Genomic DNA, 20,728 nt, shown 5'->3' with positions numbered 1-20,728 from the left:
AAGAAAATAGATAATATGGACATTAGTTTTAAATTGATTAAAAAGGACCTTTAAACCTAAACATTATAACTTCGTGTAATAATAATATTCTTTGTATATTCTTATAAAGCAATAATCTAAACAAATGGCATTTAAATCCTAATCTCATAGAACTCCCTGTCCCTGAACTAATCGCATAATAAAACATCTTTATTGGCTGAAGGAATCCGACTTCAGACAATAAATTGGCGATATTTCCTTTGTTGTCTCGACACACGCCGCTCACACATCACGTACACACGTGGTTATATTACCTCATGTTTACAATGGAATGAATTGGAAATTAAATTGAATAGAAGTTTATGAATGTTAAAGTGATTTAATATTTAACGACGTGTTTCACACGACATTGACAGGGCGAGTTCACGGCTGCTGTAAGGGAGTATATCTTTATTTTATATGTTCGTTCTCTCGCGGGAATGTTGCTTCTATTTCTTCGTTGTAAGGCGGAGAAGGAGTGAGCGACAAAAAACTCTTTGAGAACACGACACTTTGACTGTGAAACATTAAAAATTAAAATTAAACGCTCCTAGAGTCATAATACTGTTCCTATCCGCACTCGAACAGAATAAAAATTTCGAAAAGGTTTAGACTGTAATAAACCATTTTTTTTTACCAAACTCCCAATTTTTATTAAATTCTCAACTTAATTTTTAAGCAACTTAAACAAGCTGCTCCTTGAAAATATATTCACCATTTTCTAATAATTTATATCGCTCCCTTATAACATCACTTAGCGTTAAACTTATAAGTCACTTATAACTTTTACTTATGGTTATACAAAAGAGAGAGACTTCAGGAAGAAACAGTATTGGATGGGTCTAAACAGGACCAATGACATTGGAAAATTTGGTATTAGGTCGAGTACACTCTTCTGTGGATAGGCTGGCTCTATTATGATTATATGGGGTTTCTATTGTTTTGTATCTAAAGAATCCCGACGATTCGGTTCCTTTTCAGCAACCATGATCACGGGCAGATGAGACTAATGTGACTAAGTAGTACATTAATATTCATATAAGGATCAGATTCCTTCAAATCATGATTAATGTATAAAACATAGTAAAATGTTACAAAAACGGTTTTCATTAAAACTGCTGACAGTGGGAGAACACACACCTTGCTTACAATGCCAAAAAGAAAATATATTAATCCCACAAGTTTTGGTCACTGAGAGCTGGTGTCATGAGAGCTGGTGTCATGTCAGCAAATAATTGCTGAATGTGTTTTTTGGAGGATGTCTATATTAATTATAAAACGAAGGGTAAATAAGTCTATTAAACTGAATTTACACATTATTAACTTTGCACAGAAAAAATGTAATGATGATTTATTCAAGAACACTTTCCAACTGTACATATACCATAGGGAAGTTCCATGTATTTCATAATATTAAATTAATTTCATCCCGTAATCACTCCGGCCAACATCTAACGTTCATAAATCCACGAGCAGACTGTTCTCGTGATTCACTGTAAGCCAACCTTCGTTACGTCTGTTGTAATTGATATTGAAGGGTTCCTCGCGCCGTGTTCGAGACTCCACATGATTTTTGTGAGGGATTCTATTTATGTCGACACAACACTTTGTAGTTGTTACTTCAGACACACAATATAGGTGTTATAAGTTTGAAGTCGATATCTGTCTGTGTGTGTGTCTGTGGCATCGTAGCTCCTAAACGAGCCGATCGATTTTTATTCGTCTCTTTCATTTTAAACTCAGTTTCCTTGCGGAGGTCCCTATCTCTATTTGGTGAGTATTTGTCAACCGGTATAAGAAAATCAGCTCTTTACTAAAATTATGTAAGGTATTTTTGATTTGTGATAACTCGATTAAATATTTCATGAGTGCCATTAACATTGATATACAGCTATTAAAGCAGAGGATTTTTTTTTTTAATTAAACAGTAATTAAGATTAATGTTATAAAACTTAAGTATTTATTGCTAATAAATATTACTAAATATTTGTCAAACTGTATAATTTGTTTGTTTGTATTTATTTATGCCTTAATGTTATAATTAATAATGAGGCTGTTTGTAAGCCGCTTGTATTGTAACCGACTCCAAGTATTGTTTACAACACATTGTTAGTTATTAGACGTTTTTTGTAACATGTACAACTTTTTAGTCTTATTCGAGTTAACATTCAATAACTTACTATTTTGCTTGAATTAATATAATTAATTAAGTGCACACTGACAAAATTATTATCAAATCATATAGTTTAGCGTTTTTCGTTTAAAAACAACCCTTTACTTAATACGTTACTTCTATTGTAATTAGAAAACGAGTCCTATACTTAGAGACAGACAAACATACATAATGTCACTACTTAATTTAAGAACATAACGTTCCATTCACCGAGAGACTGCTTATTTTTTGAATACTGTGTATTTAAATCACAAGTTCCGTGTAAAAATTTAAATCATATGGAACATAAATATTCAGTTATTATATTGACGGCAATATTAAAAGAAATCGGTACGTACTGAATCATCTCAAACGATGTAACTAAGGCCTTTTTGTAGTCATTGATCTGAAGTGAAACAAAAAAACAAAGATGTCTGTGTTATATGAGACATGTAACCGTCTCGTCTCCGTCGTTTGCATGGAACTGAAGCCTTAAGGCTGTTCGTTTATTGCTATGTTATTGCCCATAATTTATCTTCGTTAATGTTAAAACATACATTAATTGCTATTGTTCACTACAGAAGAAGAATTTCTTATTAAAATATAGGCTTTACTGGGAGAGGATGACGGCAACCAGATAATTATAACGGCATGTCGTTAGTTATAAGAGCTGACTGTGTCTGACTTAGAGATGTATGTATGAGAAATCCTTAAAACACGAACGGATAAAAGATATTCGATAAAAAATTAGCTTAACCTTAGGTACTCTCCGGATGTTATGGTGTTCAGGGAACCGAGTAGTCTCACACTATATCCGTATCTATGTACTATAAACACACCCAACGGGCATTATCCATATATTTTCATTCCCGAAGCAACATTTTTAAGAATGTTTTATTTTATATCAAGATATTTCAGTTTCGATAATATATTAAACAGCTTACTCCATTACGACCATTTTATATTGAATTCAACAAACTGGGAATTAATTTAAGACAGAAATATCATAATAGTCGTTGTGTCCCAGCTCTTCACTTCCCGCAGTTCTGATGACGTCGCTTTTTTTAAATTTTATTCTCATTATTCCTGAAGAGAGCTTCAACTTTAATTAAAACAGAAATTACTTTCCTGTCAACGTTCTCTGGCAACTTGAAAAGTAGGATTTAAATGTTTATATTTAAACAAGAAAAACACGAATTTCATACCTTATGTAAATAAAAACATTGGGATATTTCTTCTAAAAGGCCTCTGTGGTTTCAAATTAGCATATTATTTATCAAGAAAGAAACACGCCCGTCGCGCAGCCTCCTCGACGATGTCTATGTGGGTCTGTGTAATTGTGAAAAGAGAAACATTTGTTACAGTTTGTCCGATGAATACAATGTAACTGTGTTATACATAGTATATAACGAGATGGGCGCGACTCAAATATTAATACATTAGTTGTAGCATTATTATCATTATTGAACACAAACTATGGAAGTTCTGAGTTTCACAAAAGGTTACAAAAAACTATGTTCTCGATGGCTACTTATGTTTTTATGACCCCGCACTGTAATAAACTGTGATAAAATGTACAAGTAGGGAGTTTTATGGAAACCTTTTAAACTGTAACGACGCACAGACATAAAGGCCGCAGAAGCTCGACACTATTTCAAAAAAGACAACATTTACGAAACTTTATTGTCGAAAATATTACCTTCACATGCTGAAATAAATTCTTGTTCACATCCTTCCTCTAAGTCCGGTTTATACTTCACCAAGCGAATAAAGACGAGTCCTATTCATATATAGCTCTACGGGATCTTACCTGTCATCTCTTATTACATTTATTATGAATTAATCTTATTCAATTATATGATAATAATTTTATTTAACTCTTCCGTAAACTCTTAATGCAAGAAAAAATATTATTTTGAATATGATGCTCGACGTTTTATAAAATAAATTTTAAAATAATGAATGCGATGATTATTATTATAGAGTGATCATTTCTGGCGGTCAGGGCCAGCTCCGTTCAGTACAAGGTACAGTTACTTCATGTCACTGTTCTTGTTGCGTCTCACATTAAAAAACTTCTATTGTAATAAACACGAATAATGCTGCATCTTCTCACACACTCGTAATGGATTACATACAACACAGTACCTTCATGTTCATTTTCGTTAAAGGTTGCTATACTAACTAACTTTATAGCTCGGTCTAGACTCTCTCTCAGTTAACCTCTGTGAAGCTCGATAGTGTATTAAGCACACTATGAGCTGTTAATTTAAGTTATCTCCAAGCAGCGCGTCTCGTTTTAGATTTAATATCCCAGTATTAGAAAAAATGGGTTCCTGCTTAGAATACTGTATGATAAGGAAAGAAAATGAAGAAGATTTTGAATAAAAATTTACCAAACTTAATACGAAGAAAATAAATAATATCTTTAAAAAACTACCGTAAATAGTAAAACAAAACTAGAAATATAATTTGTTATAAAAATAAAGTTGGTGAACATGGTTTTATTCATGTGAAAAATAAGTAATAAATACATATATTTATTGGCATTGGACATGTAAGTGTGTGAGTGAGTGAGTGGGTGAGTGAGTGAGTTAGTGAGTGTGGGTGACTGTAATACGGTTGATATAATTGAATTAAAACGACACGAAGAAGACTGACAACAATCATTTATAAATTAACTTAAGTTATGTTGTGAAGAATTAATGGATAAAGGAATAAAAGATAGTAAATAAAAAGACTACAATAACAAATGTAGTTTACAAAAAGCATTAAAATATGTTGTTAAAGATAAGGTTATCCTAAATGCCAAGTCATAAAATCAAATACAAAGACATAATAAAATAAAAATGAAGAGGAATGAAGTTAAGTGTGTTGAAGCGAAGCCAAGAGAAGTGATGTGAAGTGAAGTGAAGTGAAGCGAACAATGTCCTTGAGCACTTCTTAAAAGTAATTATGGACTTTGAACCCTAAAAAGATTGAGGAAAAATGTTTGTTATATAATCGTAAAACCATTTAAATAAAAATGTCACCTGCTTTACTGTTATAAACATTTTAACGGAACAGTTTAAAAGTCAATATTTAGATTTAGTGAGTATATACATTATAAATACATATGTACATTATACAGATGTGTAAATGTTTTTAAAATTATAAAAAATATCTTAATTGTGGTCTTAGTTGCGCCGAAACAAAACATAAAGCAAAGTGAAATGTTGGTAACGTTGGTAAGGGAATGATCCCGACAATATGACACTATAATAAGTTTTAATGTCATATAACATGTTATGAATTAAGATAAATAATTTCACCTCTTCTATATAAGAGCTGTGATTTTATATATTCATTATTCCTTAAACAGATTCCTTCTAATGTGCGCCGCTAAGGACTTTCACTGGTATTGTAATAAATCACACATCTTAACTTTTTATTTAAATTCATTTTGCGTTTGAGAAATCAAGATTAATAAATTAATTGAACTGTAGGTGTGGTGTAGCCTTTATTGAAAGTCTGCCCAAATTTTAATGAAAGGTAAGACGCGATCGGGGATAAAAGTGCTAAGACAGAATCTGAAACATTCCCTTGAGGGATGTCGTATATAAATAAAAAGGAAAATATACGTGCATGTAATATGTACGTGAATGAAAAGGAACAAATGAACATATACATTTTTGATATTTATATTAATATTAACTCCTGGCGTTCGTTTTAAGAATTTTAATGTCTTAAGCTTTTACCTCCTACATTTCGTCTCGCCATATTTAACATCAGATTATTTAAACGTAAGCCGCCAGCTTTATTATTTAAAAGTTCATTAAATTTATGAACAGTTACAATAAACGTTGTTCGTAATCAAAGTCACCCGTTTGAACAAGTTATTATAAAACACACCTCGAATCTATCGATGGACACTTTTTAATTGTTTTTAAACAAACAGTCATTAAAAAGTTTTGTAATCTTGTTAGCGACTTGAAAGGAAACTGACAACATACTACGAAATAACGAAGGGTAGAATATTGTTCACATAACGTTGACGTGCGTGGCTCAGATTTTTTTTACTTTTTAATAATATACCTTAATTACCTCATCCTTGCATATTATATACTTCGGTACTGTTCGGATGTTTTAGAAAGATTTAATATCTATGTTATGTTATTGTTTCTCAAATATTATTTTAAAAAATATGAAACCAATTTAACAGCCTGAAATATGTACATATCATAAAAACGCATCCTACACAAAAAGCTAATGACAAGAAATGACCCCCCCCCCCCACTGATACCGTGTTGCGTAATATACCTTCACAGTTCAAAGTTTATTTTGCAACTTCGTTATATTTATATTATGATTATAGAAAATATTGGCGAAAAACTACCGACTTGTCTTACCATAACAATAATTTATAGTTGATGTTAGTATAACCATCTGGATGAAAATTAAAAGACATCAAAGGTTTATTCTATACAGAGGATATCAGCGATGAAAACCTTCTGAATGAAGCCCATGAATAATCAGAACGAGACACAAATTGTGGTTAAACGTTTTAAGTAAAAGCTGCGTCGAGTAAAGCTTTTAAATTGAAAACAAAAACAGCATATTTGTTCCATTACCACGTGGTGCCGACACATATTTAGTTATTTAATTTACAGCGATCCATTTACCAGAAATAAGCACCGCGATCATATTTATACCGATACCGACACGTGGACAGCGCCACATCTTTACCTCACGGGTATAAACTGTAAACGTTCGGAGAAATAAATCTCAACCAACTAAATGTTATCCTTGGATCCTCCGAGTCTGAGATCTCCCTCGGCGCTTATTTTCATTAATTAAACTCGGTCATCTTTAACCGTCAAGTGTAATATTTTTTTATTTCTACAGTCTTGAGTGTGAGTGAGTGAGTGAGTGAGTTCAGTTTAATGTTTGCTCCACGATCCGTGTCCGAGCGCCAAATACTTTACTTTATATCTAACTTTGTTCAGTACGGCACGTCTGTGAACTGATCTAAGTTACGTGAAAAGGGTAATTACGTCGTCTCAGACAGATGGACATTGAATTTGAATGAAAACGACTGAAACAATTCATCTTGATACAGTCGGAGAATCGAATTAAAAAATGATAATAATATTCATAGCGTTTCGTTCTCAGGATTTAGATTTAAATTGCTTCAGTCGCTGGCGCTTCAAGTTGGATTTATTGTGTTTATTTTATTATGAAGATGTTCTAAGATTTTGTCCGAGAGGGAGTATATCTTTCATTGTGTCGTTTATGGACGTTATTATCGTTATCCTGAACTTTATCATCTTTAATAACGGACAAATATTGCGAGGGCACTTAGATTTTACAATCGGAGACACAGGAATACATAAAAATTGTTTACAATGGTAAAAGTTATTGCGAGCTGTTATAACGACAATGACGAAATAGCTTATAAACTTTTACAACAAATGATTAAAAAAAGAGGAATTCTACTTTAAACTTTTGATAGTGGTCGTTATGATCATAAAAACGAGTTTAAAAGCTCTAGATTTGAAAATTAAAGTATGAGGGTATATACGGCATACTATCGCCTCACTCCAAGCGCGGGTCGTTTGACAAATAAGTGAAACGTAAATGGTAATTTCTAGTACAATTTATGAAACATGACACGTGTGACCATTTCAACAATCAAGTTAATAGTTACATATTTATTTAGTTAATCATATTATCTGAGATTTTGGGGAGTACACGTTTTGAGTTAGAGGTTTCATGCTACATGTGACAGGTTTACAGCAGCCGTGATCATGGGAACACGAGAGCAAAGTGTCTGTCGGTTAGTCTTGTTATTTATCATTTTACCGCCAAAGATTTCTTCATTTCCTTGCGTACTTTTCTGGATGCGCGCAGAATGCGCTAACTGTATTTTGGGGTAAGATAGTGTGACGTATTGTAACATATCTCAGATTTAAAAAATAGCCTTGTTTCGAAGTCAGCAGCGTGTGAACACACGAACACGTAGCAGATAAGCAACGCCAGTACATTTGGTTTGAGATACAACAGAGCCTCGCTCGTGCAGACTGATTTTACTGAGAGTAATAAACGAGGCTAGTGAAATTAAAAACATCATTATTTAATTAGGAAACATGTCTTGGTCATCATCAAAGACCGTGGACGCCCTCAACAAAAATAAGAAATCCCATATCCGTAATAGCAACCCCGGTGCTACACTCAAGTGTCAATACTATACATTTAATCTTAAGACTTTCGAATTAAACGTTTAACGTTAATATAATAACTGAAACAGATTTATTACTAAAATTTATAGGAAATTATAGAGTCAGATCTATTAGTTTCTATTATTATCTGATAGTTATTAGTTATTAGTATACTAACAGGACTTTTTCGTAGGTTTTTTACAATAATATAATGTACCTTAAATGAGACAGTAATTTTTAAAAACTTAAATTATTTTTAAAGGAACTATTATTTCCAGAAATTTAATGAAGCTTAAAAAATAGTTCCCGCAGACTATCAGGGTAAAGTATAGATATTATAAAATTGGTTAAATCTTTCGACTGTTCTTAATTTAATGTTAATAGCACATCGACCTATATATTTGGAACCACTAATCTGATCTTTATTCAAATCGTCCTGAAAACAGGTCGCAGACTTCGGGATTGTGGGGGCTTAGAACAAAGGACATCTTAATTTCAACAACTCGTCTAGATCGAGTAAAGTATTACAAGTAGCTCACCACCTCAAGCGACCCACACATGGTAAACGCCTCATCAAAACACTCATATCCGTCTGTGTCGTGTGTAGTGTGAAGTAATGTATTCCTTTATGTTTGTAACAACAGTGTTCTACAGATGTCGGCATATCTTAGGGTTGGGAGACGAAGGTAGTAAGGGGGGACTACACTATGAATCATTGTTTAATGAACATATCGCGCAGAAGTCACGATAACTTCTATTTTTAAATAACATGGGCATATTAATAAAAAATGTTCTGTCATCCGCACACTAGATAGTATTATACGATTGAATTGACTTTAACGTTTATCCCATACATATACATACAAAGTCGAGGAGTTACGCTCAACATATTAAATAATAACTGTATTAACTGTAAATATAAAATTAAATTTATATTATTATTTTTTAGGAATTTTTAAATTATAATTTTCAATTCATACATGGAAACGGAAACTCTAAGGAGCATTTGATTTCTTTATCAAGAGGGAAGCTTTTAGCTTTAGTGTTCATTAAAGCAGAAGTTCTGTTAGTGAGGTTGTAAAACTCTCCCAGTTGATGTTACATAAATCAGTTGGAGCTAGCTGCGAGAGAGATCAAAAAGATGTTGAAATGAGTAACAGACGAACAAACTAAACAAAACTGTTGTCATGAATATTTTGATAGAAATAAGTTTACATTGCTCTTGAGTGTTCACGAATTGATTTTAGTTAGGAACGTGGAGTGAGTGGGGTCTGTTTATATACATTGTAGTTGTAGCGATATCGATGAGAATTAACATATGTGATATGTAACTTACAGCGGTCAGTTAGTTCTTGCCGTGTTTCCAGCAGCAAAAAGTTCTATATGATTCAGAAGTATATGAAATGTGTGTCACGATAAACTATTTAAATAACATAAGTTATAATAGAAACAATGTGTACTATGATCTATAACTAACTCTCGTTTAATTATAAAACAGACCTAAGAGTGGATAAGTAAAATATTTTTCCTAAAAAATATATTTCATTGCATGGAAGGAAAAGGTTTTCTTAAAGAAAACTAGAAATTTGTTCATTTTACTAGAAAAAATATACATCGCCAAGTGATGGCAGAGAAATTTAATTTACTTCTTGATACGGATGCCATATCAAAGAGTTCGCTTGGAAAATTCAAATAAACTGGCCTCGTTTTAAGTGGTCGAGAGAATGGTGTCACTACCTGTCCGCTTAGACGATTAGACTCCGAGCATCTCGTCTTTAATAAGAACACCCTTTTTGTAAAACAAACGAAGGATGAAAGAAAATAATAAACATGAAGATGAAGTTTGAAATATATGTAGGTTTTAATAAAAAAAATGGGATTTATTATCGCTGGTATTCTAGTAACAATACCCGTACAAAAGTGGTTGTATGTAAAAGATTGAAACTTAATATGGTCCTTGAACTCAACTACGATGAATAGTTTTCAAAAGTTATTTTGTACAGTAGTTCTTACTTTCGTTAGACTTTTCCTCATCTCTAGTTAATAATTATCATAAAACAAACTATTATTAGTTGTTGTTATTGTTCTTGTATGTAATGTATTTTATTTCAATAAACTTTCTGGACCTATAGCGATTGTTATTGCCTATCAGAATGTTACAAACCTATATCTTTTTATTATAATTTCCTATTTTGGCTAAAATAAATATATTACAATCACCACATCTCAATTGATGCATGAACGAAACAAAGCAATTATTAATATGTGTTTACGACAACCGAAGGACTTAAGAAAAAAGTTTTCTAACCAAATATTTAAAACTAAAAGATACAACTAAACCTTATTCTAAAACCAATAGTGATCGCTGCCAGGTGTACAAGGTGTGACTTTCCTTCTAATACTGCTACCACACGATTTTTTGTTTGACAAATTCAAATTACTAAGTATGTAGTTATTATGGTAGATATCAATTCATTTTTTTTGTTTTCCTTTATAGGCTTTTTTTAACATTATTTTCTCTCCAGGTATGAAATTAACATATCTTTTGATATGTTAATTTCTTCCTGTTTTCAGGTCGTTTTCTTAAACCATACTTCGTATGTTTTCTAAACCATACTTCCTATAGCAAAAATTAAAATATTAAACAAAAGAAACAAAAGAAATAGTTCATAAATTAACTATAAATTATTGTATTTCTGTTTGATGTCCTGCTTTCAGCAGTTCTTGTTATCGCTAGTAGGTACTGTGCGTTTTTTTGTGGAAACAATCGTTTGGGCCGCAGTAGAAAAAATCTACGAAAGTGATGGTTACATTTAACTTTATTAACGTTTGTAAACTTAATATCATTTTTTTCTTAAAGAGTTCCTTCAGTGCTAATAATTATAAGCATTGACAAGTGAGGATTTGATTTCTTGTAATTAAAATTTCCTTCCAATAACAATTATTATACAATAGGTAAATCTCTTTTAAATAAATTATTTATAACTTACAGGAACACAATAAGTGGTTTTTGTATAAATGTATATTATAAGTGTGTTAAGTAATCGAATGTCCCCTAACCTGATTGCAGCGTCGAGTCTCGACGCGATGTTGTAAATCAGAGGAATATTGAATTTATTACGATCAATTCACAAACTCTAGAAGAAAATAAAACATCCTCCTAATCATATTATGTTTTGAAATTTTAAAGCATTTAAATAAATTATTAAAACCTATACCAACATACACAAAACAAAATAAAAAGCATGCGACAAATAAATTATATTTCTATTGTAACTGACGAGTGTGACGATTAAAACATTATTACGTAATGACTTCATTTCTGAAAAAGACAATGTTTCATTACAGCTGTCCACAGAGTAGAGTACAAGACATTATTCTAAGCAGCTAAGGCCAATATAATATAAAGCAATAAACTGACAGCAGCTGACTGTAAAAACAACAATCAATCAATCATTCGAGTCTTCATCAGTATTTCCGTGTTTTGAACAACGACTTATTATTTTGCACAGTTTTGTTTACCCTTCTATCATATCAATTAGTTTATTTATTATTTACTACTAATAATGAACCTAAAATAATTAGTTAAACTATCCCTGATATTTTTAATTTTACAATCATAAGATACAACAACAGTGAGTTTAACACCCAGCGTTTCTACAAAAGGTCGATTGAATTCTTAGGATCCGAAAATGTTTCAATGGCATCTCAGTTTCATAATATCACGTAACAATAATGAGATCCAAGATTTTCGTGTGTTTTATTCATTTAAATGAAACTAGTATTTTTCTAATAACTACACGTGATTTATTTTTGTAAAAAACTACATACTCCCGACGTTTCGATTACTTTTCAGAAATAGTGATCACGGACAGACGATATTAATAAAAACTCGAGACGGGCACATCTCGTCTGCCCGTGATCACGTAGTATATCCGAAATATATTAGTTTCATTTAATCGTAGATAGCCCACAGATCAGTAACGTAAAAAAAGCTTGGATCTACAACAATTACCTAACTTCACGTTTAAAATGGTCTTTCCTCGTCTATGATTTTAATAAAACCCTTTTGTCAAAATTAGATGCAGACGTCATAAAGATGTTGAAGTTGTGGCTCTGGCTTGCGCTGTCGGCTGATTTATAGGCTTTATTCAGGGATAGCAATAGGTTTGGGATGAACCTAAAAAGGCCATAGGAGCTCTATAAACAGCTAAGAGTTTCCAAGAGATATATCCTGGGGAAATCCCATCATGAAGTCGTTACATCGCTCCCGAAAGACAAAGGTACCCAGAGCTAGAGTCAAGACTTCAATTCCATAAGCAGTTTATTATAGGAGCTCAAAATAACAGAGTAGGGCTAAGATTCAAGTAAGAAGACCCAAAATACGGATATATTGAAGTCTTGTATACGGCAAGACGAAAATAATAAATATAAGATCCACGAGTTTAGAGATGTTGAAGGAGTGATTAGACATACGAGATTTTTGCATCCCCTTTAGCACTAAAATGGCGCACCTTAATGATTGGTCGTCAGCATTGCTAAAATTTTATCTCAATGCGTTTCAAATGACTCTATTCGCGAATTTTAAAGCGCGTTGTGATAATAGAGCTTACGGTTCCTTGGGAAACCAACATCACCAAAGACCATACCATCAAGGTCAATAAATATTACGAGCTCACAAATGAACTCACTCGAAATAGGCTCGTCATGGATTTGTACGCGGTAGAAGTGTGAGCGAGAGGTATAACGGCAAAATCTCTCAACAACCTACTAAAAAATTTGGCCCCGTAATGAGCTAACATATATTCATTCGTAGAACGTACTTCGAAGTCAGCCCTAGTAGGTTCGTTTCAAATTTGGTTAAGTAGAAAGAGAAGCTTGGTAGGTGGAGGTGAGCGTTTAACCGCGATAGATAGGGGCACCTTAAACCTACACCTGGGTCGCAAGTCTCAAGCACTGTTAAAGCTCCTCTCCCTGCAACGCGATGGACCCGGCACTAGCACGGTGAATCCATGGAATGCTAAGAGGTTTAGTCTCATAACCTATATAGTTTAAAATACCCTAAAACAATATTAATTTAAATGAGAAGTATAGAATATTTTCTATCATTTCGATATTAACCAGCTGAGTCACGTTACATAATGTCAGCGTTCTTTTTTGATTATACTCAATATCTTTACTATAACGAAACAGTTACGACGGTTCAAAGAACAATAAACATATTAGATGTCATAAAAAACATCAATTAACGATAGCCCCTCATCGCCGCGTGATATAGTTTACTAAGACAAAGCCATTTGTTTCAATCAAATATCACATTAAGAAATTACTATTGTCCTGCCACGGAAAACAGCTTCGGTTTCTCTCTAGACTACGATTTTCAATTAACGAAGTACAAAAAAAATAGGTCAGATACTCACAAAGTTATGAGGTTTAGTTTATACGGGAGATTAATAAATAAACGGCAAAAGTTATTAAAGAATACCAGAGAAAAACTAAGAACAGTTTGGAATGATTGTGTGAGAAATAGTATGTATAAGAAGAGAGTGAATTTAGTTTTGACGGCTGATAGAAGAATATATGTAGAGGCAAATACAGACTGAGCTCACCACCAATAAATGGAAGACGAAGGAGATGATGATGACATTTAATGGACGGTCATCGCGAATTTTCAAAAAGCAACATGTAACACATGTTAGAATAATATTTTTTTCGGTACTAATTGTGTTTTTTTAACATATAAAAAAAATCGACAATTCGTAAAATAATAAAAATGTACTTAATGTTAATCTAGTGTGCAGTATTCCACTAATATTAATTTTTGAATACTTCAAGATATTTCATGTAACTTACAGAAGAAGTTCAAAGTTTCAAGACATCCTGGTAATATGATAACTCGATCAATGAATTCCTGAGTGAGAAGCCTCGTGCCCCAACCTCGTGTCATCGGTCACCGATGGCCCAATTTTGTAATTGCTTAATAACCTTAACTACGAACAGTTCTGAGAACAGTTTTAATTACATTCATAATATGTACGTACCTACACTGGACTTCCAAGTCGAATCGTTTAACTATTAAAATATTTTGAGGTTGAAAATAAATATTCTTCAACATTAAAGGGAAGGATTTTAAAAAGAATTTTCATTTGTTATTTATTAATGTTACATCTATGATATCTATATTCACTCTTTAAACTTCTGTAGTACCTTTAAAAAAATTGCTAAAATATAAATGGATTTGTCCATAATCGGTTAAATTTTTTACAAATTCAATCGCTTAATGGATTGAATAATTTTTGAGATAATAATAGCTTTACTTTGCTACAACTTTATAAAGGTTTGACTGCGGCTGTATCTTAAACTAACAATTATATGAAAAGATACAGGAGCAGTGGAAAGTAATATGAAGAATAGAGGAGCGTTAAAGAAAACTATTTGACAATACAATAAATATAGTTTTAGATTCAGGATTAGAAGTGGTCGACTATAAAACCTCACCCCCACTCAGATTAACCTAAGTTACTTATGATAAGCCGACGTTTACCGTTAAAAGTTCATGTTAAAACACTTTCACAACCTTCAACTTCACAACGCCTGACTGTTCAGACAGATTACTTCACTTCACAAATCATATCGACATTTCGTAAAAGTACTGAGATGCCATTTTCTCGTACGCCAAACTAGTAAGTAATTCGAATTGTACAGTATGTCTGCCATTTAAAGCAAAATATGGTTCAGCAAGTGGTCAGATCTCGTTTGGTGGGGAGAGTTTAGACTATCTCTCCTAAAGTCTGTAGTACTTCGTAAATAGCGTTTCGATTTAGTGCTCCAGGAGCCTGATCCTGATGCACAAGCCATTTGATGCTAAATAGAAGAAAATCGCCAGGATAAAAAAAACGGGTTTGGTGCAGCAAATAGGAATTGTTGCAGCATCAAATCAAATCACGCAAGCTTCTGAGTAGTACTGTGTGAAGATGGTGTGAATAAAGACTTATGCTCACACAGGCAGCAGGTATCGTAGTCTCGTTGGGATTTGAAATCAAAAAGTTTCAGATTTGTGAGGCAAGAATTACTCAGTTGGCTAGCTAATGGCTAGCTCACTCTTCTTCACCTCGAAAGCGTTAGTCCAAAACCCTGAATGTGTCATCTACTCAACGTGGTAATACCGGGTCCAGAGTTTTAATAGATGAAGCTCTGTCTGATTCCCCGACTGTTGCTTGCCTTTTTCCTTTAACTCGGAGATAAGAGCGCCTCAGTCAACATAAACTTCCACGCCTATCATGTTAATTTAAATTTTTGCAGATTCAACAATAACTAGAATTTGCACTCTTTGAAATTTACTGGTGAAAAGAAAAGCAATTAAATAAGAAGGTAAACAAAATCCCATTATTAGAACATTGCATTTTTCATCCTTCTTTTAATATCAGAATTATCGTTAAAAATAATTAAAAAACCAATCCCCTCAATTACTTTTATGAATACTCAAAGTGTTTCGATTATTAACAATAAATACGTGGAAGTGCATATTTTGCACTTTTACACGACTATTCAGATATATGATTTGACGCACTTTCCATACGACTGACTATCAGTAAAAACAGGTATGCGGTGTAACCAACGTCAAGCCAAGAATACAGACTGCACGCCACGTTGGATTTGAAGCAAATAACGACAGATGTCTCTCTTACAATAGTAATACACTAAAACCAGAAAATCTGAAAACAGTTTTTAATCTTCGCTTGATATAAAAACATACATTTTGTTATTTTAAGTGTTTTGGTTCATACATCCTAGACAAAGAAATGTTTTGTTGACTGAAATAACTATTTTAATCAATAAAAGTACATCTTCCAAGTGTTACCCTCATTGTTAATTGTGATACAGCTGTATTTAATAGGAAGCCGTAATGGGGAATATCCTATTTGGGGCAAAATACCCTTGTCCTCAAGATTGTAGAGAATCTATACGACATAATAATAATGTTAGTGGGGTATCAATAACCAACTCTGGGATTACTCAAATAAAGAGAAACATATTGTTTAATGTTTAAGAATATTACGTGATAGTTTGTTGTAACTAACTTAACTACACGTCACTTTACAACTAACAACAAAATAAATCATACCTCCTTATTCCTTAAATACTTCAAAGACAGTAAAAGGTCAAAAATCCTTTTAAAATTTCACAAAATCCTTAACATATTACAAACCTGAAGTTAAATATATATTATTGAAGCAGTCCTGGTGCTTTTATTATAAAAAGTTGTGAAAGACGCCACCGATTACAAATTAGAGTTACCTTAAGATATAACAAGAATCTAATGGGCTTAAAAGCGGACACACGATCTAAGGAACATAGGAACTTAACAATATATCAGTGTTATAAATAATAAGAGAGCGTAGGGACATATATTTGAATATCGACATCACGATATCTGACGGATCACAAACAACTACTAAAAGAGTTTTAATGTCGTAACAGATGTGATGGAATCGAATAAAGAAATCCGGGGCTTACAATTCCACGAAAAGGAAAACAAATAAATGGAGTGACTGAATTTTACTCAATCGGTTTTACGTAAATAACTCTCTCATGCAAAACATTAAAACGTATTCTTTCTATATAAGCTCCGTACCTTACACACAGACACACGTTCTTATCCACAGTTTATTAATGTAGATATAAATCCCCGCCGTCTTCAAACTAATCGAATCATAAAACACTTTTATCGGTGGACGTAATCGTGTTCAGACAATAAAACAGCAACGTGTTCTTTGTACAGGATTACAAACAGGCGTTTCCATGAAGCGAGTAAGTCACGTTAGATTATCCTTTATGGCTACCAATAATATACAGGGCTATTAGTTTGAAATATTCGAAACTCCCTTTAGATTATAGTTTTACATAATGTATGTGTTTTTACGGAGGAATAATATTTATTACGAATTAGGTTAAGGGATGAGTTTGTGCGTATACAACGTCTAATGCGGCTGTTTGAAGTTTAATAGAGAGCCATTGTTATTCTATCCGTGATATATAATATATCAGTATTGTCATATAGTGATCGTAATGTATTAAACATACACTTTTAGTTATGACAATGTTACTGAAATAATCAAAAAGAAACAAAAGATCGAAAAATGTATAAAAAAACATTAATTTGTCATCAAAATTAGAGAAATATTTAAAATGATATCTACAATTAAGAGAAGACAACAGTTAAGTAATAACTTAAAAAAATGAGATTCTCAGTTTGATTTTATACGTAGTGGGTCTTACTATAAACTGTGTTACAAAGACAACATTATGACTATTTCAGTATATAAGTTAAATGCATTAATATCAAACCATTAAAAATATATCACTTATTCAAACTGGTACCCATTGACTGTAACTTATTGAGACTCGCACTATCTCTATGGGAAAATTCTTCACAATCAATCGTATGTATTATTTTAGGGATTTAAACTTATGAAGCTGTTTAGAACAGGCTTTACTCTAAAAGTTATAATCCAGCGAATCAAAATCAGGACTTGTTGACAACCAGGACTCGTTTCTGATAGATTTGGGAATGTTCTTTTCTAGCTAAGATTGTGTGAATCAAGTTTTATGAAAGAACATTCTTGATTGTTATGCAAGGTGTTGCTGAGGAGTACAACGGCCTTCTCAATAATGATATCTTCATAAAATATGATTCTGTCACATCAAAACTGCTGACCACTGGACTAAATCGTTATTGAAGTTGGACAGTGGTCATCTTGCCTTCGCTCATGATCTAAAAGCTTCTTTATAACAAGATCACTTCGTTTATTAAGATATTGCTCACTTAAATAAAAATCTTAGCAATAAATAGTTTGTTCTGCGGCCTGTTGATCAGTTTTCACTAATATAAATCTAACTCTGTTCACATTAACAACATTAGAAAAATATATTATACTAAGACCAATCCATTATTACATACTTAAATAAAATATATATAAAGTAAACATAAGTTAAGTGCTAATTAATTATTCCATGTAGGTATGGCGCAGCGTGACTCGTCACTGTCTGATTGTTTGGGTATTTGTGTATTATCATGTTGAATCAATATGGTGAGTTGTGATTGAGTTTGAAATTTATGTTTTCTCATATTAAAAAAGTCTAAATAAGGATCCAATTTGCTGAAGGTACTAGTTAAAAAGTATAAAATGCAGATGCTCGCATATTTTGTATTCATAAAGGTTGTAGGAATTAACGCTGACAGACGAATACGCCGACTGAATATTCAAAATAGAAGCAAAGATAATAGTTGGCCACAATGTATTTGGTTTAATGAAATTGAATAAACCGTCATAACATGATAGCGCTTGCGACGTGTCTCTAAGGTCTGTATTGTGATAACGGCGAGTCCCAGGACACTTGTTGAATATTTTACAGTCCTTGTAACTAAGACAGTTTTCTACTGTTTCCTTGTTAACTTTGTGTTGTGGTGACCAAACTGGGAATATATATTCTAATCTTCAATACAAGAGAAAGACTGACATTCACGTTTTATGTATCCCCGTTGTCTATGAGCTTTATGCGTTGTGATTTATGGAATTAACGTCAATATAATGAAATTAAGGAATTTCAATGTTATTTATGTTGTATATATAATTTAAACTATTTATTTTGCTACAAAATGTAATCAGAGCGCTATTTAATATTTGTACGTTATTTTCTTACAATCACAAAATGTTCCCGGCCACGTTTAAGTGAGACAGTCAGAGGGCGATTTAATGATTAGAAACAAATTTGTGTCATCTCCAACAGCGAGAAACCGGCAGCAAGGTATATACAGTATACATGTCATACACATATGAAAATGTAGAATTAAACCCTGCAGGTCACCACAGCTCATGAAAACAAAATAATTGCAAGGGCTTCCCAGGACATCCGCCAGCTTTCGTTTGGTTACATACGACCACAACCTTCCAAACAGATAACGTCGTATGCCAAAAGCTTGTTGTTATTTAATATAATAATGTGGTCGACACGATGTAAACCTTCCGTCGAGCTCATATAAATTCAACTCGATAATTTTTATTCATTGAGATTCATCCAAAGACACTAAACAACATTTGTATTGACCGAACCCATTCATCGGTGCTGAATGTTTGTGCACGGAACCGGTTTGTGCCACGTTCAAACGTTCATCCACGACTGACTGGTGCAAATCGATTAATTATTCCATTCTCTGATATTTAACTTATGTGTTTATAACAGATGTGGGGCTGTAACTTTATATGTAGTTACTTTAACCTCTTTATGAAATGGCACAATATAAAACTTTTCTTTTCTTCAAGGCAGGCAAAATCGTTTGGAAATTAATTAAATATAACTTTTAGAGCAACGTGCAAACAAAATGGGATCCATTTTCTTTATTATTGATAATATGAGATTATTTGTTACAACATAAATCTTCAAATTTATTATAAACATTATTGAGACCTGTCCTTACCGAATGTCATTTTTCAAAAGTAGGTCAGTTGATATAAGCTAAAGGTTTTCTAATCACAATATGGTCAACGTGATTGAAAATATGTTATGTCGTAGGTTTAACATTCAGATTTAAAAACTATTTTTAGCAGTTTCTATTTTGATTTGATTAAATTTGCTTCAGACACGGTGATTTCGTCTCCCTGTCTCTCTCCGTCTCTCTCTGTCTCTCTCCGTCTCTCTCCGCCCTCTCAGACAAGTACTGCATTGGAACGGTTTACAACAATGGCTATGTTGAGATCTAAGACTTTCGCGAGTTTTATTAATTGAAATGAAAATAATATATTTCGGATACCTACGCGGATTTCATTATTTTAAAACTACACACTCCCGACGTTTCAGTTACTTTTTACCGTGATCACGCGCAGACAAGATGTCGTCTCGTCGGAAACGTCGGGATTATGTAGTTTTAAAATAATAAAAATCGTCATAATATATCCGAAATATATTAGTTTCATTGAAATGGGTATGTTGTTAAAGAATTAATCTAATGTTAGAGCAGATTCATTTCTTTTTTTTTTTGTAGCATAAAGTTATTAAAACTAAGAAAATTTGTTTTGCTATTTTGTACAAGACCTCTGGCGATCTTGTGCAGGCTTCTTATCTGTCCATTGCCTGTGAGATAAATTAAAATCATCTGATGTAGTTACATTCAAAATTATTTAATTTAAGTATACAATCCACGGATCTTTCTGTTTCTTCTACACGTTTGGCCTCCGTCAGGTAGAATAAAAGCACTCGAATGCAAAGATCATAATTACTATGAAATACTGGCGACGGGACACATGCAGACATCTTCAAGTGAGCTGCAAGCAAAATCGGTTCCCTCTTGTGCCTCTAGGTA

At 32.7% G+C, this 20,728-nt stretch overlaps 1 long non-coding RNA gene across 1 annotated transcript; it reads left to right on the top strand.

Annotated features, from left to right (window-relative positions):
* Positions 1-17,098: 17,098 nt before the first annotated feature.
* LOC116770309 (uncharacterized) lies at positions 17,099-19,479 on the top strand. The gene is made up of 3 exons (XR_009753655.1): positions 17,099-17,178; positions 18,388-18,458; positions 19,232-19,479. It is a non-coding gene; the product is annotated as an uncharacterized LOC116770309 (long non-coding RNA).
* Positions 19,480-20,728: the final 1,249 nt, after the last annotated feature.

This window comes from Danaus plexippus (assembly GCF_018135715.1).
Source record: "Danaus plexippus chromosome 13 unlocalized genomic scaffold, MEX_DaPlex mxdp_15, whole genome shotgun sequence".
NCBI lineage: Eukaryota > Metazoa > Arthropoda > Insecta > Lepidoptera > Nymphalidae > Danaus > Danaus plexippus.
The sequence above is the reverse complement of the archived record's forward strand: the minus strand, read 5'-3'. Positions and strand labels throughout refer to the sequence as shown.